This window comes from Rhea americana, unplaced genomic scaffold, assembly GCF_003343005.1.
Source record: "Rhea americana isolate MKP2758 unplaced genomic scaffold, rheAme1 scaffold_169, whole genome shotgun sequence".
NCBI lineage: Eukaryota > Metazoa > Chordata > Aves > Rheiformes > Rheidae > Rhea > Rhea americana.
The window spans coordinates 656,086-679,950 of NW_028185805.1; the positions used below are offsets into that span (position 1 = coordinate 656,086).

The window sequence follows — 23,865 nt, forward strand, 5'->3', positions numbered from 1 at the left end:
TCACTGGTTCATCACTGAGGAAGAATAAAGTAGATCCCACTGCAGTGTTTCATGTAGTRTACAGGCTCTTTTACAGGTTCAATAAGACATTGTGTGTGTCCTGGTCAACGTGCAGATCTTAATATGTTCTTTGGGCTCTGTTGATTGTTTCCCGGTTATATTCAGTAATGAGCAGTGACTGTATATCTTTCTCACAGGAGACAGACTCATATATAAAGGGAGAAAGAGGATTTATTTCAGAGGCTAACTGATTTCCACATAAGTATGAAAACAGAAATAGTAAGTAACAAAGCACTCTGTGATATTTTAGCTACCTGTATTTTACTAATGTCAGTAACAGTCTACTTTAGTTAAGGTCATAAAGCAGTTTCCCTTCTAAACCTCTGTTCTGGAATTTTTTTTCCCTGTGTTAGATTACTTGAAAGTTGCTTCTTTTTGCGTGACTTTGTTCATTCGTTGCAAGAGGTTCAGAAGCATCGCTAGGTGCAGGCCGTGCTGAATTATTCGCTTCGCTCTTCACAACCTTGAACTCCACCAACTCGGTCAGGATTGCTGTCAAAATGTTAGCAGAAAATCTGTGAGCTGGTAAGAGGGACATTCTTCCTTTATTCTTAAAGCACAATGTTCTCTTAAAGTGTGCCCAGAAGGAGTGAACAGCAAACATTTGTCTTCCGAGTTTTTATTTGTTGCTCTCTGCTGAACAGCTGTGAAGGTTTCCGGTGGCCTTGGGATGCTTCGTGTTGTTACAGTACATTGCTTTCAAAAGAAAGGGCAAGAAACTGAAGGGATCCTCCTCCTTCAAATTAAACCTAGCAAATGTGCTTTTTTGTTAAGCAAACCAACCTACTGCCCAAGCAAACAAAATCAATTTACTTAATTGAGCAAATTTCAAAATAATGTTAAGAAAAGCTTGGCGGTTGAGGGAAAATGTATGTTTCTACTCTTTATAGTTTTAACATTTTCTCCAATATGAAGTGAAAAGAATTCAATTTCTGAAGGCTGACTTGCTATTTTAGTTTTTTAAATATTTAGATGACTGTGATTCACCTCAGACTGACTTAAAATTCATAATGGATTCTGTATTCAAATCCTTTTTGGACTAATAGAGTTGAAAGATTATTTCCCTAAAAATCCTGCAAAGCTCTCTCTCTCTCTCTCTCTTTTTTTTTTTTTTTACTCAAACAAAAATGAATTTCTTGTGTATGGCAGAATAATAGATTGAGGAGTATAATGCAACAATGGTATTATTTCATTTTTATTACAATTATTCCTACTTGTAGAGGAAAGCATCAGTTTCTTAGTAACTCATAATTAGTTATTTAATAAGAAATAAGTTAGTACTTATTAACTTAGAAATAAGTTAGACAGCTTTGGCATGACTGCAGCATGGGCTGCACTCATGCTGGTTTTAGTCACATCTATGGATAATGATTATAGGCCACATTTCTCTTTGATTTAATTCCCTTCTGTTCAATAACTTTATATCAGCGGCTCCTGGATTTATTGTGGTGCTCCGCACATTTATGTGACTCAGCACAGTCATTGTGCCCAAATGTAGCATTTCGTTAAATCTCAAAGAAATCTGGTGTCCTTTTGCTCATGGTTATACAACATTATATTAAGGATTGGGGGGAGTTATGTATAGGTATGTCAAAGCATTCCTTTATTGATGACAACATTTTTTGGCAGCTGTTGGAAGACTAGATAAGATTTCATATTGTTATTAGAGCGACTTTACCAAAGACAAAGATGCATTAGTGAATAGCCAGTTTCTGTCAAATATTATGGAAACAGAGTAGAAAAAGTTTTATCCCATTTTCAAAGCAAATAGGGAGTATGCTTCCTAGTCTGATGGCTTTCTATCATCTATGCAAAAGGCAGAGCTGTGGCAGAAAGTGAAGATTCTTGGAAGTTCTGGAATTATTTCCACTTTAGGATCTCTCTTGAAATGCCACATCATAATCTGAGAGATGGTAAAAAATATGTTGATGTTTTATGAGTAGATATTAACTGTAGGTAACAAATCTGAGTGCTTCCTTTTGTCATAATAGTAGTAACAAGTCTATATGCTAAGAGAAGTGTAGGCTTCTCCACATTACCAATTGCTAATTATGGTTCCATAATTCATGGTGCTGAATCATTTCTGTAGTGCAATGAATAGAAAATACATCCACCTGTAATAGATTATGTTGATTGGTTTTGTTGGCAGATGTGAGAGAGCATCATTGCTCATTAGATGGTGAGCTTAATTGGTTTTCTTCAGAATTACATAGACAATATTCTCTTAATCTGTTCACATGCAGGGTACTTAATTTCAAAATCCCTGAATTATTGTTTAATTGTTAAYGTTTTTCAGATAATGGTTATTCTATGGTGTGGGTTTATAACAAAAATGCTGATTTGTCCTTTATGTGGGAGGAAATTATGGATGAAAAGGTCATATGGGAAACATCTACTGTGACCTGCCCCCTCCACTTGGAGTCAGTACACTGTTTGCCTGAGAACTGACATTCCTGGGGACAAGTTGATAAGAAAATTTCGGACAGGCAGAGACAGATGGAAAGAAGGATCAAACTTGGATTCAAAACGTTCAATGGCAGATGACTAAACTGAGCAATCTGAGCTTTCACGGCTTGATTGCTCGGGCCTCTGAGGTGCTGAACCCTGGAGCTCCCTCGGGTTGGGTTTACATTCCTAGATTTTACAGACTACAGGCTGAGTAAAAAATGTTTTAAATGCTTAGGTTCCTCACTTCCACCTCTGAAATGCTGCCCCATTTTGCTGCTGATTGGAGGCAGGTAGGTAAACCCATGTGGATGTCTTGCATAGGATGCCAGACCACCCAGGTCCCAGCTGTAGGGCACAGGGCAATTGTAGTGGCCTGGGACTGTTGTGAATCTCTGGCGCTGTCACCACTTACTGAGCTGCTGTGGCAGCACATTGCCTACATGCTGCTTGTACCATTGCTCAGGAGAGGCCCTGAGGAAGAGAGTGGGAGACGATATACCTTGAGGTCAGCAGGAGGGAGGAARGGGAGATAGTGATGGGAAGTGTCTTCCCATCTTAGCCCTGTGGTAGCAACAACAAGATTCAGAAGGACTTCCTGAGTCCTCAGGTCTATTCTTCTGACACCAAAACTATGTTACATCACCTCCTCTAAACTGATTGAGCTGTTTGTTAAAGCCAGTGATGCATGTTGCTCTTGCTGCTCTTAATGAGAGTTTCTTGTAGAACCTCACTGCCTTGAGCCAAAAATTCCCTTAAATGCCAGTTTAAGTTTCTTCTGTGCCAATGTGAATTTGGGTAGCCTTGTTCCTCTGCTGGTAGTGATGACCGATCTTACGGCTTACTTTCCTTTTCAAAGGACCCTGAAATTATCCTGGAAGACCATTTACTCAAGGAATACAGCCTACAGCGTGTTTCCGAGGGAAACATATCCCTCCATGAGCCTGATTCTCACTTCTGCAACTGAAATGTTACAGCACTATCATTTGCACCTATGGTCTTTCATTCCTACTTTCTACAGGTGCTAGTGATGGCACAATGTAACAGAAGACAGTTTCTTCTGTCTACTGCAGTATTTTTTGGAGCTATAACATAAATTTAGTATATCAGTAAAAATGACAAGAGTCTCCCAATGGTGTTTAACAGTTTGAATTAATTTCATATTACTAAAGGAGCTTTTTCAAAAGAAGGCCTTCTGAAAGGGTTTCCTTGGCTGAGCTTTCCAAAGCAAGTCCAGTTTTAAATCCCCTCGGCTGCTTTGAATGTTGACCTTCTCTCCCTGCTAACCACAAACTGTGTTTCTGTGGCAGAGAAAAAAAGTAGCTCCGGTTTAGGCAATGAGCCAAGTCTGTGTTTGTCATGGGGCTTGTTCCTTGAGTTTTCTGCCATAAAGTTAGGGAAATCCTTCCAAACTGGAGGAAGATAAGCAGATAGTTATTTTTGATTAGAGAGAGAGTGCTTCCAACCACAAATGGGTAATCACTATAATGTTAATGAACTGATGCTGTAGTTAGCTTTTTGAAGCAGGGAATGGCTTAGTCTCTTGAATTTAGTCTCTCTCTCTCCCTGGAAGCTGAATTTGGCAATGGCTGAAATGCAGAAAGGAAAAAGGGGACGCAGAAGCATTTTATTCTCTTAAAAATTCAGGATTAGAGATGTGTATCATATATATAAACATATTGGTGTTTTTTTTCACTTAGTTTATCATGTGCAATCTGTCTAGGTCAAAGACTATTCTGGTGGGTGGACTAGGAAATACGTAGTGCTGTCAGGAACAAAGAAGGCAAATGATTAAAAATATCACAATCCTTAGGAGAAGTAATCCTGGAAAAAGCACAGCTGGTGTGCTCTGAGGGAGAGAGGTATCCTGGGCTATTTTCAAAGCTTCATATTTTGGCCCACCCTGACTGAGCCCTAGCAAAATGCCAGGAGTTTGTCATAATATAGTCCAAGGCTGACTTTAGGAAAGGAAAATGAAACAGAATAGCCAAATGAGAAATATGTCACTACCGCAAAAGGATATTGGCTATAAATACCGTTGAAACTAATCCTTTAAATAGTGATGGATGAATCTTAAGAAAGGGGAGGCAGCACATTCTAGATAAGCAAAAACAAACTCTTCGACATACCAGGATTTTAGGAGTTGGGACTTCCCCTCCCCCAAAAAAGGTAGTATACAGAGCTCCAGGAAGCATCTTTTAATTTTATGCTAAACGCAAATAAAGATTGGTACTAGAAAATGCTTGAGTAATTTAATTGGTTAGACTAGTGCCTTTCTACCAGCTGGCCTGGCAGGATGGAGAATTTTGTGGAACAGCTTGGTATGCCATTTGCAGGATTGCTCTCTACAGATGCCGACAACTTAGATGACATCTGGGTTATGTGTATGTGTAATACCCAGGAAAAAGGAAGGAAGGAAGAAAATTGAAAACATTTTGGCATAACCACAGTTCCCAAAATGAGRGACTTGGGCATGCTGATGTGGAGCTCCAGAATAGCAGACCTGGGCTGGCTGATCCACACAACATTTGCAGTATTACTAGAAAACAGAAGAGGTTTGCAGACAGTGGTATCACTTTTGGGCTCAGAGGAGTCTGAGATGTATCTGCATAGCATGCTCAGGTTTCTGAGGGTAATGTGGGTATAACCTGCTCAGCTGGACCTGTTGCTCCTCTGAGGGTAAGAAATGCTCTTTGGGATCTCCCAGGCAGAAGCAGAAGAGTTTTAGCCATTACATATTCATTATTGTTCTTGAAACAACTGGAAAGAAAACAGGTAATTTCCAGACCTACTGTTCCCTCTCTCCAACAACAGCCCATCTAAATCGATAATATTTGTGTAACTTTAACCAAACCTCCAGTGCTTTCTTTCAAAATATTCATCTCCAAGGAGATGGAAAGGCTGTGTCCACATTACTGTTTTGGTCTGAAACACGGCCTGATGGCCCCTGTTTACCATGCACCCTACGTGTATGCCAAATGCACTGTAACCCTGATGGAGAAGTACAAATTAGATACGTACTGAACAGATACACTAAAACACATAGGTGGTGGGGACGTTCAGTCCAGGGGAAACTAATTTAGTCTGAGGTAAACCCCCTAAACAGCTTTTAATGAGGGGGCCTCAGCACCAGCTGCTTTGTTTTATGGATCTGTCCTGTTATTCCAAAGTATTTGATAATGTAGACTTAGCCAAAGCTGATCTCTGCACTTCAGGTGAAACATCAATATTTGGTTGCACTAATCACACACTGACAAGAAAATAGATTTCTGAGGTCATGTAGTCCTTTCCCTTGTTCTAGAGATTGCACAGTCCTGTTGTTAGGAAAGTTTAAATTCGAGGACATGTGTTAATTATTTGGATACAATCCATGCTGGTATAATTCAAGCTAACTGTTAAATATTGATGAGTAAATCTCACAAAAGGACTGACAACATCTTTTTGGGAACAGATATCTGAACTGCATAATGTTACCACAATGAGTCTCATTAATTAATATCAGAAAAAAAGTCATACCCATATATAACAGACATAAAACTGCTAATTTAAATTAAGGGCTTTTTTAGATATGTTAAAATATATGATTAGTTGAAAACAGTGAATTGTCTGGGGATATCTGGGGGAAATATCTTTCCTACTTGTAAGTCATCTGGTCCATTTGCTTCACATTTACTATCTTTTCTCTACAGCTGTGTGGGTTAAAATGCTGTTTTTAACAAAAACAGCTGATGTTCTCAGAGACTCAGTCATTTATGTTCTCACGAGAAGCTAATAAAAAGGCCAAAATCATGACAACACTGMAGTCAATTCAGCAGCATCATATGGCATCTCCCAGTGACTCTGACTGGACCAGTGCCCTAGTCTGATATCCTAGATATAGCAGGTCACCCCAGTAAGCCCAGCCACTCTCTGGGGCTCAGAGTTGGACACATGTGCAAGATGACTTGCCCGTGAGCGGGCCAGTCTGCCTGCAGCCCTCATCACCGGGGAAGGGAGGCAGCTCATGTCTCAGCAGTCTGCTCTCAGAGCTGGGATTTTGTGGAGCAGGATGCTACCCCACTGCAGCTTCACCATGGAGTTTGGCCACTGGGGCGAGTGCTCTGCTCAGTTGAGCATAGTTAGAGGCTACCCACCAGCAAGGAACACCTTCCTTTTYCTACAGCAAGATGTATGAGGAAGAGAAAGCTAAAAATTGCCTTTTTAGAGGAAGGGAGTCAGTTAGGGGTTGCACGGTAAGTAATTCACTTTGTCTCCTTTCCTTTCACAAGTGTAGTATACACTGTATTTATTTTAACYGGAAGAGCTGTGTTCTCCCTGAAGTTGAGCTGTGATTTTGCTTAACAGCAAAATAGGAGAAAAAGTATCACTTCAGGTTTAAGGGTATTAAAAACCTAGAATTACCTGAAATAACCATGGTAACAAGCTCTGAAGTAGTGGCAGTTGCTCATATTACCATAGAAACGGGACTTAAAAAGTGGAAATTACCTATAATTTATCTCTTTTGCTTACAGTGACAATAATATAACATATATTTTGTGAAAAGTACACACATATTTTGTGTACTTGACACATATAGTAACTGTCAAGAAGTTATTTAAAAATTATTTAAAGATATTCAAAAGGTACCATTTATTACTTTGTTGTCGTGGTTATTTCTTGTTATTAGTCCCCACAAGAGCAATATAAAAAAAATGGACAATTTTAATAAAGTGTAAAATTTTGTAGATTAATATAACAAACAAACAAACGATAAAATCAGATTGTGTTACTCTTAAATAGGCTAAAATTGTCTGTTTCAGTTTTTGATAAATAGTGATTTCCTATCAGAGCGGCTGTGTATTTGTATAGTGCATTTGCTGAAATGGCAGGTGGTGTAGCTGACCAGAAGTTGGTGACACAACCCCTAGGAAGGTTTACTGGCCCATGGATACATGTTGGCCATGACATGACTGAGACCTTCATATGCAACTTTTTTGTGATTTTATAGAATCTCTCCAAAGTCTTCACTGAGTTTGGTATCAAACCCTGAGCTCTTATCAATATGGATTTCTTGTGTCATAGAGATCAGGGCTGCAGTGACTCTAGAGTTTTATTTCTGATAGTAGATGAAGTCAGGTGAAGGGCTTGCAAAGATGGTGTTAATCCATCTCTTAGGACTAATAATATTTCCTTGGTACAGGAAGCCTGTGTTGATGGAAACAGGATGAGAGATATGCAGGTGTGTGTAGGAGTGGGAGTGGATAGAGGGACTAGATGGAGAGCTAGATGAGTTACTATAGTGTTCCAGAGAGATGGCTCAGGCAAAAGCAAATGGAGGGTTTAGAGAGAACTTATATTTTCCTCAGTATGCATAGAGGCTCAAAATGCCACTGGATGGGGATGGTGAAAAACCCTGTTATAAAATACACTAGGCAGTCCTGAAGAAGGGATTTATTTTTATTTTTATTTTTACCCTCAGGACATCTGAAGATGGAAAGCAGAAGAGAGTGGAGGGTGTGCTGAAGCTGGAGAAATSAAACACAAAGCCCTGGCTTTCAGGATGATCAGGCAGTGACCAGGCATCKCCTTGCTCCTATAAGTTCTTGGAGAAGTAGCTGGCGAAAATCGAAGGGGAAGACATGCAGTGATTCAGCTAGCAGCTAGAAGYTGCACTCTTCTGCCCGTGAAGGTAAAAGATACTAAGAGCCCAACAACCAGAGTCATTCAAATGTTGGCTGTTTTAGAAAACTGGGAAGAGTAAGTGTATCCTGTTGATATGTTCCCCGTATGCTTCCCGTCTGCTTCACGGCTTAGACTCTTGCTTCATGGTAGTCTGAGATGCTGTAGCTCGGCACTCTGAGCTATTTGGCACCATCAGGCATGGAATAGATGCTATGTGTGGCAGAGGTTTAAATCAGAAACACTTTTTTTTTTTGGGGGGGGGGGGAGGGTAAACTCTGATGTGTGTGGATTAGCAATTTCAGAAATCTGTTCCAGCTTCTAGTACGGACAGCAAGGGCTGCTACCTATATCAGTGGGGGATAAATTTAGCACTTCCTTTGTCTTTGCTGGCTGTTACACAGAGACTGCTGAAGTGAGAGCTGATGGTGTGAAGGGCTGGCAAGGGCGGACGGTGGYGGCGATGGTGGGTGGATGTCATTCTGGACAGTAAGGAGGGAGGCCTGTGTGTGTGTGCTTGTAAACTGATAAGGTTTCAGCTAAGGGAACTGATGATTTTGCTTCTCCATCAGTGCAGCAGAGCTCCGTTCTACAGGGGAACTCTTAATTGAAAAATGTGAATGTAGATGATGTCTCTGGMCTGGCTGAGAAGCTCTAATTGTAACACTGGGAATAGAGGTGATGAAGAAAGCTGATCATATTGTACAGTCTCGGGCAAGACATTTAAGGAATCAGAATACTTAGAGATTATGTTGTGCACAAAGTCTCTACTGTATGGACAACTCTTCTGAAAAACAAACTAACAATACAGCTGGCCCCAGCGTTAAATGTCTTAAAGCTCTTTATCAGGCATCAAGTGAGCATTTATGATTGAGAGCATAGTATGGTAAATGGTGCTTCTTGTTAACTATGCTAATGCTGAGATTACATTACTGAAAATTGCCTAATAAGGGACCAGTGATAATTAACACTGTATAAATCTTAATAACAATAGCTAGATGAAACAGCAAGATTTCACTCTTCCTATTAATGTCTACAGACCTGGGGTTAGATTTAACTGAATTCCTAAGGGAAGGAGCATTGGCAATTATTAAAATTATTTAAAGCCTGTTAACTAATGCCATTAAATAACTGCATGGCAGCAGACAGTAGGAAAAAAACATTGACCATAACACATTTCCATGCAGGAATGAAAGATTCAGCTTTGATAATTCCCCCAGCATTTTATAAACTGCTTGTATTTATGTAGTAATGAAAAAATATAAACCTGCACATATTTCATTGCAGAGAAAACAAATGAAGCCCAGTCTAAAGAGGATTGTGTTTAATCATGAAATGCACAACGTTTGGCTGTAGTGAATTAGCCATTTGTCTTACCAATGCAAAGCCTCAAGGGAGCTGGAGGTACAGTGGACAAATTCAATGCTTTTGTGTGTGTGCCCTCTAGGGACCTTGGTAAGAATTTTGAATGGACGCGAAAAGATCTGCTTTCAGAGTCGCTACTTATATCTTAGTTAATGTGATGCTGCAGTTGCAGCAACAGTCTCCTCCCCCTGTATCATTAGCATATCAGTCAAAGAGCAATGTATGATTTGGGTCAGAGGGAAATGAATAAGGCACAATGAGGTTTTGTTGTAGGACGATTTGTCATATGGCTTCCACAGATAAGAAATTCACTGTAAGACTTATCCAAGCTGCGGCATATCTCAGAATTCATAGTCTCTTTTCCTTGTGTTTAGCAGGGTTTGCTTTGCTATAGGGCTTGTCTTTTTGTAAAAAGGAGGGAGTATTTGCTGGGCTTCAGTATCTGAACACTTAGAAAACTTTTTTCCTAAAGTGAATGTTTTGATTAACTCATTTCTTCTTTCATTAACACAAATCATATTGATCAAATTGCTTCTGAAAAAGGCATTAATATTTGAAGCCTCCCAGATAGAAAGGCAGTGGTGATATTAATCTTTTCATTTGTATAACACCAGTTAAATTATCAGTATTCTGTTCCATCAGGCTTTCCAGAAACCCATGCATTCAGTTCATGTGTCTCGGCAGTACCAGTTAATTTTTGACTGAATTAGGAGCCTGTGAATTCCCTTCTCGTGGGTTCTGCCGACCTGATTTTGGCATTTATTTCTGGGCAGCTCTTGCCAGATATTTATCCTTCTCTTTCTCTGTTGTGGTGGCTGGATCAGCTCAGTTCAGATGCTGCTTTTTGATTTAAAGTAAAATGTTAATTTAGCAAGCATATATTTCTAGAGTGTAAATGTAGCCATTACTTGCCCSTGTTGCCTTTCTCAGAGCTGCTGGGAGCAGAGAGATCAGGCATCCTGGTAAAGTTTGAACAGTGGAACTGTTAATGTTTCAAGCTGCATAATACTCAAACTCTTGTCTATGGAGCCTTCCACGGCAGTGTGTGAAGTTGAATCACTAAAGAATTGTGAGTTGGAGGACTGTTGGAATTGCTATTATATATATTAAAGACTCTCTTACTTGTGACGTTGGAGGAAAACTAGGGGCGTGGGGGAAATTGTAGAACTACTGATACAAGCCACCTTCATCTTCCTTTCCTGAATGGCTACATTCTGTAGCATGAGTGCAAAATTGCTAAATGTTTTCGGTCCTGGAATAACCTATGAAATTCATTCCTTTTTATGTTTGCATTGAAGAAACTACTTATTAAAGTCATAAGAGGCTTAGTAATCTATTGGATGAGACAGCTTTAAATTTTAGTGAATTGTAACCTTATGGCTCTGTTGTACAGTGTTAACATTGCTAATAACAGGCAATGTACTGAATTTGCAAGGCCTCAACACAGAGGCTTGTCAGGCTTGCTCTGTCTGAACTTTCTCGAGCTGCTGGCAGTTTTGTTTTACTTAGTTTAACTGTGATAGCAATTTCTCTAATTGACCAGGTGTCTATCACTAATTTATTTTACTTTTGTTATCTTAATACGGTACAACCATAGTTTTGTATAGATAGCAGTAACAAGCAGCTATTCTGTATGGAATGAGGTATTTATGACTCTAACATAATGATGTCGTGTAGAGAAGTGGCCTGGAGAATTGGAGACCTGGGATGTGGCATACTGCAGTACAAGCATACGATGATAAGAGATGGTTCTTGGTGCTAGAGACCCCATGGCTGTAAACAACTCAGCAATGATTTGTTAAAGAAATGCAAATATGGAGCAGGGCAAAACTGCTTTTAGGGGCAACAAAAAGAACAAATAGTACCTAATATACATAAAAGGCACCATATATAGTAAATTTGGATGTGATGAGTAGCTGCAGATGGATGAAGAAAGAGCAAAGATATAAAAGCCTACTGGCAAACATGTAAGAATGGCCCCAAGTGGATTCTATAGTGAAGAAGAAGAAACTACTAACATGAACATCATATTCCTCCTGGCAAAGAACTGCAGGTGTTGATGACTTGCTGTAAAACCCACCACCACAAAGGTGAAAGCATCAAATGGAGGACTCAGAGGAGCAACTGAAGGCTAAGCAAACCACCAGGAAAAAGGGTAGAAACCTAACAAATTTTTGTATAACAATTTTAGCTGTATTATTACTATTATTGAGGCTTTTTCTGTATTCTAAACGTATTATTATTTTTTCTTTTTCTGGAACAATTAGTTCTGGACTAATAATGCTTAGACTTTTAAGACTTTGATTGTACTAACATAAACTCTTGGCATTATAGGCTGTGTTTTTTCTTTTTCCATAAACAAGATTTTGAATATAGCAATATCCCCCTCCTGCTCTTAGAAGTGTGGTAGTAAGCTTAATTTTAAACCTGTGGAAAGGTTTGTAAATACATGGGGGATATTCATGTCTAACTGTGGGTATCCAGAACCTCAGTTACCTATTTAGGCTCCCAAAGGTATCTTTAATTACTTCAGTTGAAAACCTGATTCTATTAAACTAGCCTCCTCACTTAAATGCTTAAGTTAAATAGTGTGAATATGCCCTTGGGAGGTGCAAAGCTGTACTACGGACATCTGCATGAATCTCCGTGGAAAATCTGCAATCTCTAGTTTGTAAGTATATTTTTCATGTTATCTGCTTAAAATTTATTTCCTTAGGGCAATGGTCCAGTTGTAGTATTCATTTCAGTAGTTTAGCACAGCTGACTCTGGTGAGAGTCTTAAGTACAATCGTAATGCAAATATGTAAATCTGAATAAGGATGACTTTTGTTTGTTGGAAGGAAAGGACACAATGGCTACAATTTGTTAGTACTGTCTCAGAGCTGATGATACCAATCTTTGGTAACAAATAATCTCTTAAAAAGTATTTAATTAAAACTGAGTGAATGCTTTAAATAATCCATCCTGCTTAGTGGATTAATAAAAAAGGAATTAGATTTTCTATCAGCATCTTTGAGAATCTGCAACAGTCTATGTTCTATTGGTTTTGTTCTTGTGGGAAGCCAGGAAGAAAAGAAAACAAGCCCTTTGTAGGGAGCGGAAATAGTAGAATGACTAAGCTCATTCTTCAGACACTTGTGACCTGACTGGTACCTACACTGATCTCCCCAAAGATATCCCACAGTTTTACAAGATTTCCAGATCTTCTGTGTTGAAAAACTTAGGTGAATCTATGGCAAATCCCATCTTGGGCCTCACCTCCAGAAGACCGAGGTCTGTCAGAACCTGGTTTAATAATTGGGTTGTTCAGAGCAGGCTATAGAAGTATGTGATTTAATTCTGGAGGTATGCAGTCCCACAACTGATTTGGGCCAAGACAGTGGATGCTACACTCACATCTGGGCGAGATGTCAGTGCTGTAGCCCTCAGAGTCTAGTGTCGGGATATGTGATGTGGATAAAGAAACTAGTGCAGAGCTGCTGATCCTAAAACACTAGAAACTGTGAGAGTGTACTCCAGGGAAAAGTAAAACCTGACTTGAATGACTGAAAGGGAGGACCCAGAAAATTTATGGTGAGAGAAAAGGGGCAAAGGGAATCCAATAGGATGAGAATTGAAAGCAAAACAAGAACTTAAATGTGAAGAACTGGGCAGATCCGTATGCGTAGTGATAAAGAGGCAACACAGTTTTTCTGGTAATGAAACAATTCAAATCCAAAATCTGGTTTGTGATAAAGTAATATATCTCAAATGGCTATATCTTCCTTGTTTCAGTTTGATCCTCTCATTTAAATCTATTTGCCTTGCATAATGGAAAAGAAATCTGGAGGAGAGTTAAAATAGCAGGAGGAAGGAGGAGGGGAAGCATGCTCCTCTGTGAACAAATCCTTGCTTCTGCAATAGAGCCTCCTTCTAGAGAAGCAGCCAATATGGTACAGATGGATATGCAGCAGTACAGTGGCACTCTGTGTCCCTGATGAGAGACGATAGCTGCTTGAATCATGGGCTTGATTCTTATAATAGTTTTCCTTCATACCTTCATAATCTGTAGAGATTGAGAGGGGCAAATCGCTCTTGGACACAGCAAAAGTTGCCCATAACTGATAGCTTTCATTTGTGCTATATCCATCTGGTCTCTGCAGCCGAGATAGTGCAAATTAAATGGGTATAACATAGAATAACCTTGGATGTTTTGTACATTTTTTTTCCTTTTTTTTTCCTGGCATTACCGAGTCTCAGTAAAAACAGGTGTCTTGCTAGTTGATGTTCCCACCAGGAACTGGAGGTGTTCTTGTCTAATAGACTTGGGAATCCTCAGAAGTCTTCTACTGTGTCCTTAAGTTTAGGTCAGTTGGCACAGTACTAGAGCATATACCAAACCTCTTGTTGTGGATGAGTAAGTGCGTTGTACTGAAAACATGACTTTCGTGGCTAATGGTGAGCATAGGCACATGTTTTTTTGATCAGGCCCCTGTAGGAGTGAATGTCCTAAAGTCTGCCGCAGTTCCTGATAGCTGGTTTTGATCTGGTTCCTTAACAGCATAAAAAAATCCTCTAGACTTCTCTGTTAAGGTTTCCCTCYAACAAAGGAAATGAAAAAATAGCAGTAGTAGTAATAGTAGTAGTATTTGCTTTTTCCAGTAACATAATGTTTGTTTGTTCCAGTAATAAAGAATAGGGGCTCCTGGTGAAAAGGTGACAAATATGAAATGACTGAAAAGAGATGGTTTCATCTACAAATGCAAAAGGAATGCAATTCCATGGGATGCTCTGCAGAAGGAAATTCTGCAGAATAAGGCAAAAAAAAATCCCTGGGCAATATTGGCACTTAAATTAAAATGAAAGTAATATAAGATGCTTCTAGGGTTTCCTACTAAGCAGTCACTAGGGAAAATGTCTGTATAAAGTATAACACATTGGAAATTCCAGTTCATTGTAAGTGTTTTTTTTTTTTTTCTAGATTTAAGCTATATTAAATGATGTAAGGCAATATCTCATTCAATATTTGCTTCCATTTGCACAGGTGAAACTTAGGAGAGTCTGTGGGAGGCACTGATTGGGTCCTACTTTGAGGAACTTGTGTGTTTTAATAACAGCAACCTGTTTTATGTGTGTGCGCAGTTTGTTTTGTTATTTAAACCTAACAACATCCCCCAGATCCTATAGCTGTTTTGTTGATGTTGTTTCAACCTACCAGCTTACAATCTGGTTGCTAAATAAGTGCAGCAAAAAATCATTTCCATATGGAAAGGTGTCCAGTGTCATACACTTTACTGAGAATTATTTTTGCCATCTGGAGGCAAAATATCAGCCTAAGTGGCTCATTTGGTTGACTCCATTCCAGCACGTTCTGTTGGAATACAGACAACCGTGAAAATTCTTGTAGGCATTATCAGATAAAGCTGAAAGGATAAATTAAAGCTAAAGGAATTGATCCAGCTCCCCGTTCATTTTGGAAACAGAAGTGGAACTTTAAAGTCTGAATAAAAATCCCCCTTTGTTTCCCTTTTCTAACTTTTAATTATTTTCACTTTTACTGTTTTTAATATGGGCCTTGAGTTTCTTTGCTGGTGTGCTCAGTTCCTGTATTTTTCCTTGTGATTCTCTGTTGATGGGGAGGATATGGTTGAACTGGAGCAAGCGATGTCCCAGGAGCCTGGCTGTCCATGGAGAGAGCAGACACTCCTGGATGAGCCTTTAGGACACCCAAAACCTGCAGCAGTTGCCTACTGCTCCCCTAGCCAAATGGTAGCTTCCAGTCCCTTGCCTAGCCTGATTTTGTTTTCAAACTTTGATTTGACCAGAGCTTGCCTTACCCTTAAAGGGATGATTCACTGCTGGTATCCCCATATGTCCATAGTCATTCTCTCAGCTGACATTTTAAGCAGCAGATGGTTTACATAGTTGCTGCATCCTTATACCAGATTTTTTTACTACCTTAATGTTGCACATTATCTGTGGAAATCTGGTAAGTGAGAATGATGATCTCTAGTGATAATCGAAATTGAACTTTTCTGACTCTTGCTGCAACTGTGGTAGGTATCCAACTTCCAGATTATTTTTGCCTTATGCTGCTTTCTGTCTCTGTTCCATTTCAGCAGAAACATAGGACTTTAAAAACAGATTTTTCAGACCAGTATTTTCTGTGGTTCCAACTGGAACAAGATCAAAAGAAACAGGAACAAATTTCTTCTCTCTCTCTCTCTCTCTCTTTTTTTTTTTTTTTTTTTTTTTTTGTAAGAACAAAATAAAGCCCCTTATGGAATACAAGTAATAGGCATCATAGTGCTGAGAACTTTGACACCTAATCTGACATTTGACTTCCTTGACTTTAGTTATGGGTGAATGTGCATCAGCTTTTCTCTGTTTGGTTTATAGTGTAAGGAAACCAGTATCTAGATCTTGTCACCTTTATAGTTAATCATGAAGATCGTGAAGAAAGGYCTATGCCTGTATTTTACTGTACTACAAGTCTGTTGTAATGAATAWAGAATGAAAATGGACTCACGTTGAAACTTTGGGATGTGTTAAATCAAAATGTAAGCACTATAGTTTTTTATTTGTGCAATACATTGTGAAACTATCTGCAGATGTGAAGTTTCTGTAGTCTTGGATGTGTAAGTGCTCAAACAAAGCACCCAAATCTAAGAACTTTCAGCGTTTTAAAAGAGCTTGGATCAGTTTGTACTTCGTGCTCTTATTATTCCAAACAACTCTGTTTAAAAGTCATTATTCTCTTCTGTGAGATGAGCTTTCATGTGGTTTAGGCTATTAGACAGACATAGATTCAAAATATAACTTCCACCTCTTGAGAAATTTAAAATGTCCCAATTCAGGTACTGGAAACAAATGTGGAAGTCTGAATATCTTTTAAGTGCTTACTTTTGATCTCCTGGAAGCAATCTGTATAGATGTCTTTGTGACTGATTAGAAAGTTATTTGAAATATTTGTATATTCTAAAAGAAAATGTTTTGATTTTTTTTCAGTAGAAATGTTSAGAGACTTAATATGTTTCTTCAAAACATTTTAAATTCTGTGACTCAGTACTTTATAGTATTCTCTAGGAAAAAGCTGTTTGGTCTGAATAATTCTTTCTTTAAATCAAATTTGRTTCATAAAGCCATATGTGGCTTGCCATGTGTCAAATTCAGATCTATGTGTATTTATCAATAAATTTACTAGACACTGTAACTCTGTGTAGTCCCACTTGTTACGGTTATAGGGTGACCTGTTTAAGCAGCTACCTTTATGCCTTTGAATGTAAAAGCATATTTGTTATAAAAGAGACATACTAAGTACAAAGTTATAGTTTCCTTTCAAATTGCAGTAATTTAAGGCATTTCTGGTTAGCATGTCCCTTAGGCAAAATGTATCATATTTAAAAACATTGTAAAATAATATTAGGCAATCTGAGCAATTGAATTGCACCGTAGCTCCTACAATTTTATATTCTTAGTGAGGTTAAATTTGGCTTTATAGCAATAACTTTAAAGCCCTCTCAAATTCAAACTAAATTAAGCAGATAAATAGGAGTCAATGTGACAATAGGCTGCAGTTAGTAGGGGTCGAGTAGACATCTATGAGTCCCTTCCACTTCACAGTTTCAGCAAGTCCAGGGTTTTCTGTAATGGTGGTTTAGAAAGTAGTAACAGTAGTTTAGATACCAGGCAGTAAATGCTGCCTGCTAGAACTCTGCTATTTGCTATGTATCTGTTCTGAATTAAAGACTGGCCTCACCCCTGGTATTCTCCCACTTCCCCTCAGCAAATGCAAAAGCTGCTACTAAATACAGGCTTGCTCACATTTGTCACAAAGTCTGAGCCAGTAAGAAGGTATGTGCTAGCAGGCATTAAGGACAGTGTCCTTCAAAAGCACAATAATTATGTGTTTTAACTTCTGTATTGCACAACTTTTTCATGTGTAAAAACTCTTTTTATTGCACTGATTAAGCAATAGGCTGTAATAAGGAATTTGTTCTCGGATCAAAGGGAATCATGTGAAAAGAGAGAGTTTTTCCTCTTTGGAATTTCGAGCAAAGGATGTTGAACAATAATCAAGAGCATTTAATGAATGAAATATATCTGAGATGTGATTCTTTTTAGACTCTGTGCTTATAGTTTTATCTGACATTCTCCCATCTGGCAGACAGGGGTCAAAACTGGAGTCTTTGTTCCAGGTTTATCAGAGCACAGTCATTGATTTGAGAAGAAAACGGGAAGCCACAGGTCAAACTAGGATCTCAGCTATATGACTAAGCTTCCTTTTTGGGTTGTTTTTTAGGCTTGAAAAATACTACATGTACACTTTAGTTAAAATGGCTACCTTTTATAAAAATTAGTATTTTAATCTTACACATTTGATGAAAATTTACAAAAAATTAAGTAATATTATGAGCCAGACCTTGATATATTTATTCCTTCCTTAAATGCCTTTGGGAAGGTCTAGAACAAGTTAAGTAATGGCCTCATGTTAGCAGCATGACTTTGGGCATTTGAAAGAGCAAGTTCTATGCTTGTAACTTTTTGCAGTTGCTTTGTTACGTTCAAGGAAGTTTGTGCTGCATAAAACCCATAGAAGCTAACCTATCTTCTTAGATAAAACCAGCTCTATCTCTGTCTTCTAGCTAGGGTTTTGTGGGAGCATTAATGTGCTRTATATCATAGCCTTCTTTCCATCCTGCTTAATGCTCTTTTACAGTTGTTTCTCAAAATGGAAATCCTTTCAGGCAGCACTATCATGATGAAAATTTCATCCATAAAGTATTTTAAAGCATTCCTAGCCTAAAACTTGAATTTTTACACGCTTTAAAATATTTGAAGATCTGTTTCTCCTATTTCCCTGCTTACTGCTTGGAATGGGTTCTATCTGTTTGGTTCTTTTGCGTCATCAGACCTCACGTCCAGAAAGCTCCATATGCTATAAACATCGTAGGCAGGACTGCGCTCCTTCCCCATGTTATTTTGAATGTTGTATGTTTTCAGTAAAATGCACATGTATGGGTGTTACTTATTTATTCTGGCACAGGTCACTGTTTATGCAGAGTTATACGTATTGCCTTAACACAAATCTTGTTGCTTTACCTTTCAGGCAATTTTTTTTCGTCATTCCTTGTTTCCCAACYTCAGTTTTGGCAAGCAAAATCCACTCTAAGGCTAAAGTGCACAACAGTGACATGTTCTATCTTTGGCCACCTGCCTTGGGCCTCTAAATTTGGGGGTAGGGTATTCAAATGCCTTTCAGAACAACTGAAGAGCAGACCAGAGAAAGCTGCTAGAACTAAAGCCCYGGTAACTTGAGGTACAAAATGAACTGCTTAATGAAAGTTTTCACCCCACCGCCTCTGTAATGAGCTTTGTGCTTTGGAATTCAAGAGGAATAAGAAGTTTAGGCTGCTGCTATTGGCCTAATTAATCATAGGAGGCTGCTAACAATGATGTAAAGTTTGCACCAATTAGGAATTTACCTAATTGAATTCTCCTAGTGGTAGAAGGAGTCTGCAGAATTGATTGGCTGAAGAAGGCTATGTGTTTGGTTTGCCAAATCACTGACTTGGGCTGAGATGTATCAACAGCTCTTGCTTGTATGTAGTGAGGGCTGCTAAAGTATTTCATTTAAAAGTGGAGCAGAAACACAAAAACAGAGAGCAAATGTTTTTCAAAAGACTGGAGTGATAGTAGTATATTAGCTTCCTGTGATGACAGAATAAAATAAAATCAGTGATTAGCATGCCTAAATGGAAGTCCTCTATGAGAAAAATCTTTCCAAACTGCCCATTTCCTCCTTGCTCCTTTTCTTAAAGGATATGTCATTTCTTCCTTTGGATGATGAATACATTTTGCACAATGACAGATGATTTAATGTTCAGTAAGCCAGGACATTACTTTTTTATTATTGCAGCTTCGTAATCTTACCTCTGAAGAGATGTCTCTTTGAGGGGTACTTACAGTAAGTTATAGGGGGTGACGAACCTTATTCAGATAACCAGGTACTAAATACCAGTATTTCTAGTGCACCCACAAATACACTACAATCTCTTCCTTGAGTCTGAAAATGTTTACATCTCCCAGCAAATCCCCCTCTCTGGCTTTCTTCCGTTCTTCTGCTAACAGGTTTCCTGAGAAAGACCTCGTATCTCAGTGAAACTGCAGGAGCAATCGACTTGTGCTGTTTTCTCCATATGTTATTCTATTTTGGGAATGGAATAGGTGCTAAATATAGTGAGATTCTCCTCTTTCCCCAAGTGCTTTTCTTAACCCAAAATTTCATCTGCAGGGGAGCCTGGGACTGCTCCAGGGGATGCTGCTGTCCCCCATTTGCAAGTGGCTCTAGTTTTTCTCATGGGGTTTAAGAGAGGAACTGTGAAGTGTCCTTAGGTAAAGATTAATGAGATAGTTTGTTGGTGACCACAAGTAAAATGACTGTTTTAAAAAATACAGATGAATTRACAAAAGTTGCAGAAGAAACTTTAAAGCAGGAAAGGGGCCTGTATTTTGATTAGCAGGTGACAMACAGTTTGCCTTTACTAGGGGAGGAAAGAGATATAACCTCGCTTTCCAACCTGAGCAGGAACCTAAAGTTTGGAAGATTTTGGAAACAAATTTGATGCATATTTTGAGTATTCAGAAAAGTTGGGGGATGAGGCTGCAGCTTTATTAGTCCAGTAGGGATTAACTTCCTGTCCATCCATGTGCAACCCTTTGCGATATCCCTCTCTGATATAAGGAGGTCTCTGTTTCTGCAGGCCAAGACCACAGCAAAAATATGTTGCCTGCATGCTACCTGCTCATGCTCATGCTTTTTTTTTGCCTGGAGGCAAGTGAGGCACTTAATCAGGGAGTCTATGGCCTTTAAAAAGGGAGGAAGTAGAAGCTGGAGGGGGTGGAGTATTAACCTCTTCTGGACATAGTATCCTCTCACTATATGACATCCAACGGCACAAAGCCTGGCCTTGTCTAGACCTTTCCCTCAACAGAGAGTAACATGCAGGAAAAATCAGTCTTTTTCACTCAAAGATGTGAACTTTTCTTTAGGCTAAAGTGATTTTATTTGTTAAATTGTCACGTTTTGTCTGAAGGAAGACATAGCCCTGAAAAGGAGTGACTAGAGACTTTGTATGGGTTTAATTAGCCCTCTAAGCGCAAAAATAATAAGCACACCTGAATACTGATAAGTGCAAATAAATAATTTGATCAATGAAAATGTCTAAAGCAGACTTGTTTCCTGCTGGATAGACAGCTTCATCGGGGTTCTCATGTATTTACATTGCCTGCCAGAAGCTACTGCTACTCTAACTTGCTTTTTTTGTTTTTTGTAGTATTTTGCTTTCTGTTTGAGTGGGGAGAGCTTTGTCTCTATTCTTGTGTCTTAAAACAGCTAAGGGACAAAATCTGCCACCTTAGTTTGAGAGCGGGATCTGTGGGTACCCATAAGTCTTCCTAGATACGTACTGCAGGCCTAATAGTCTCTTGTTCTAACAATGTCTTCTGGTATACTTGGAAGTAAAGTACGTGGCAGTAAATAGTTCAAAGGCAATTAAAAGCATATCCTCTACTTGAGTAGGAAGGATAATTACCATCATTTTAGAAAATGCGTGAACATTTCAGAATGGTGACTCATCCTGAGGTTCTCCTACACAGACAGTGTAGTTTTCTATCATAGTTATCTTGCAAAAAGCACATTATAATTCCGCTTATATTTGTGTATGTCTATCCTCTGTATGGCTTAGCCTGCCTTAACAGTGTGTAAATACTACTGAGTAAATAACAAATGAAAGGTGAGCCTGAAAAGACTCTGTTCTATTAGTCATTTAAAAGCTCAGGCATCTGGGGTAGAATTTTCATGAATTTCTTTTCCAAGAGACTTTCAGTGAAGGGTGAATGTCAGTCACCTGGCATACTGATTTGATAATAGTATGGATGCATTTCAGATACTTGTCTGTAAATTAGACTGAAAGTGTTGAGTTTGGAAGGAAGGGGAAATGGATTATTTCAGGAGATTTATGAATATCTCTAGTTATATTTTGGTTTAATGCTAATGTAAATCAACTTTTTCTTGTGGTAATTTGACAGGCCCCTCTCCATCCTTGAAATGGAGTGGAGATGACAAAAAAGGGAATACACTGAATATTTTGATTGTTTTTTAGAAGTGGATTTTGTTACTTAAAAAAAAGAGATTATGTTGTGCAAAGAAAGGTGCAAACATGCACATGTTCTCTTTTTCCCCCTTCCTCTTTTCATACAGTCCCAACTGTTTTCAACATCGAGCACTAGTTTTATGCAGAGACATTTCCACAGACTTCAGTAATGTTGCTCTCAATCTCTTATGCGGTGCTTGAGAAGAGAATTGGATGTTAGTACTTGCTGATTTAAACTATTTTATTTCTTGATGGTTTCTTGCTTAAACTGAACTTACTTTGCAGTTGTATGCATCTTTTGCTAGTCACACCTTCTCAACCTCTCCTTAAACTGCTTTTTTGATACTTCTGCAATGATTTTTCTGTTATGCAGCGTTCTCAAGGCCAGACCCTTCTCTCTCTCCAACTTTCCGGCTCCTGACACAGCACCCCTGGCCCTTATTGACTTTCAGTCACTACAAATGCTCCAGAGCAATCATAAAAAAGTGACCAGACTCTTCATATGCCTGAACAAAACCCTTAGCTTCATTAGCTCCTAGGTTTTGTCAGAGTGAAATGCAGATTTGATTCTTGATCCAAACTTTGCACATTTGCTTAGTAGCCAGTTACAAACTCAGGATGTGATTAATGGTGGTAGAAGTCCCCTGACATCACTGAGTTCAGTTTGGCCTGTTTATCTTTTCTTACTGTAGAGTTTCTTTCCTCCCCTTCTTTGGAGCAAGGCTGGAGTTCCATGGCAAAGTGGTCTGGGAGGAGCAGCACACTGCTGCCTCTGAAATCGTTTGATAAATAGAGTGATAGAGGGCTTCAGGGGAACACTCTGTCACTTTCAAGGGGAATAAAGTGTGTTTAATTAAAGTAATCTCTGTTTAGATTAAAATAAATCATTTTAATGCCTAGGGTGTTTTTTTTTTGTAATGACTATGCGATGTCATTCAAAGGAAAGGCAGGAAGCTGATAAAGTACTTAGAGCTCTATTTCCTAGACTCTTATGATCGATCGCATATAAGATGTATTCTGCCAAGAAAATGATGGTGTTTATTAAACAGTATTCTACAGCACACCAACAATTGATAGGGCACATGGCATGGGGGAAAAATCAACAACTCTGGGCCAGAGTAGTTCAAAGAGACACGAACTTTCCAATATATCAGAGGACTTTTCTTAAAGTGACTGCCTGTAGACTGTGGGTTGCCAAGTCCAGTCAGCACTCTAGTAGTTGCCAGGAAAAGTGTCCTGTGGTTAGGCAGCCTCAAAATATTTGGTCTACAGATAACATTTAGGAATACATCTGCTCTAAATGAACTTGGAAAAGATTAATGGTCCTGCCTCTGGTTGTGACGACAGTTTTACTGGTGCTTCAGTCTCTCATTTTAATTTCCTTTCTTCCCTGCTTTTTTCAGCTGCTAGCCTGGCTCTCGTACCTTATGATATCCCCATTTATTTGTGTGCTTTGTCTTTCACAGGAGAACTTTAAAGTGTTTGCGACCTGCATTTTCTGCAGTGGCTTAGTGTACCTAATGTCTCTGAGCCTGCTTCCTGGTAGAGCTAAATGTTTCTTGCGTTGAAGCACGGTGGTAAACAGCTGGGCAGCTCTGCACAGACTGCTGGGATGGGGTGTGGTGTTGGGGATGGGATGGGAGAGAAGCAGCAGAATTTCTGGGTGTGAGGGACTGATTTCAGGTTGAATCCTGAAAGGGGAAGTGAATGTATCAATGAATGCTGTCCTGCTGTGCACTGAGGAGCAGAAATTTAAATGTCTGTTGAAATTCACATCATGGCATTAGGTGCTTTGGATTACCAGGAAATGTTCAAGATAGGTAAGAAAAGAAGATTGGCACCTGATGTCCCTTCTGTACTTATGACTCATCAGGAAGGTACAGCTTCTGGTTCAGTGACTAATGTTCTGTTTTTCTCCACCCTAGGCAAGACTTAATCCATTAACTTTTTATTACTTACATATACCTTAAAATGTTCCATCTAGCAGGCAAACTAAAGGTGTTTCTCATCAAGTTAATGTCCCTGGTGAGGCTAGGTTCTCCAAAGCCCTGCAACAAAATTCATTCTTGGACTATTACTGTGAAATAAATACAGAGCTGCTGCTTCTCATGTAACAATGTGCTCTTGTAACCAAAAAGCCTAGTGGTACCCTGGGGTTCATTGGGAAGACTGTTGCCAGCAGGTTGAGGGAGGTGATCCTGAC

At 39.0% G+C, this 23,865-nt stretch overlaps 1 long non-coding RNA gene across 1 annotated transcript in view; it reads left to right on the top strand.

Moving 5' to 3' along the window:
• Positions 1-7,966: 7,966 nt before the first annotated feature.
• LOC146598188 (uncharacterized) overlaps positions 7,967-23,865 on the top strand; it is a 178,002-nt gene continuing 162,103 nt past the window's right edge. Inside the window, exon 1 of the long non-coding RNA XR_014895307.1 lies at positions 7,967-8,173. This is a non-coding gene — a long non-coding RNA (uncharacterized LOC146598188). The remainder of the gene's footprint in view (positions 8,174-23,865) is intronic.